Here is a 972-nt window from a genome sequence, read left to right as displayed (position 1 = left end):
TTTGCATAAGGATATGCTTATTAGCCAATGGGAAGGGTAGCGGTCTTACGCTAATTACCATGTTTCTCTTTTATTAGTGTAGATATGAAATCAGTATCTTGATGAGATATCTGTACCCCCATGTTCATTGAAGCACAATAATCACAATATGGAAACAATCTATATGTTTGTTGACAGGTGAATGGATAAAGAGGCCCAGTGCACAAAATTCATGCACTGGTAGGGTCCCTAGCAGCTGCTGGCTGCTGGCTGGGGCCTCCCTCCCTTCCCCCAGCCACCTGCCACTGCCAGGGCCTCCCTCCCTTCCCCAGGCCAGCCATACCCCCTGGTTGAACTCCCAGATGAACTCCCAGTTGAAGGGACAATTTGCATATTATACTTTTATTATAGAGGATATATATATATATGCACTAATAAAAGGGTAACATGCTAATTATACCAGGAGTCCTTCTGGGAGACCGGCCAGGAAGGGCAGTTGGGGGCCATCAGGCCAGCCGAGGAGGGCTGTTGGTGGCCATGAGGCGGGCTGGGGAGGGCAGTTGGAGGCCATGAGGTGGGCTAGGGAGGGAGGGCTGTTGGGGGCCATGAGGCTGGCCGTGGTGGGCAGTTGAGAGCCATGAGGCCAGCAGTGGGGGGTAGTTGAGGGTGATCAGGCCAGTGAATGGGGTCAGTTGGGGGCAAACAGGCCAGCAGGCAGAGTGGTTAGGGGAGATCGGGCAGGCAGGCAAGTGAGCAGTTAGGAGCCATCGGTCCCAGATTGTGAAAGTGATGTCCCAGATTGGAGAGGGTGCAGGCTGGGCTGAGGGACACCCCCCCCCCAGCATGAATTTTGTGTACTGGGCCACTAGTGTGTATATATGTATACATCCATATATATGTATATGTATATATATATATATGTGTGTATATATGTGTGTGTGTGTATATATATATATATATATAGAGAGAGAGAGAGAGAGAGATAGATATATA

The sequence above is a fragment of the Myotis brandtii genome, unplaced genomic scaffold (assembly GCF_000412655.1).
Source record: "Myotis brandtii unplaced genomic scaffold, ASM41265v1 scaffold609, whole genome shotgun sequence".
In the NCBI taxonomy this organism is placed as follows: Eukaryota; Metazoa; Chordata; class Mammalia; order Chiroptera; family Vespertilionidae; genus Myotis; species Myotis brandtii.
The sequence above is the reverse complement of the archived record's forward strand: the minus strand, read 5'-3'. Positions refer to the sequence as shown.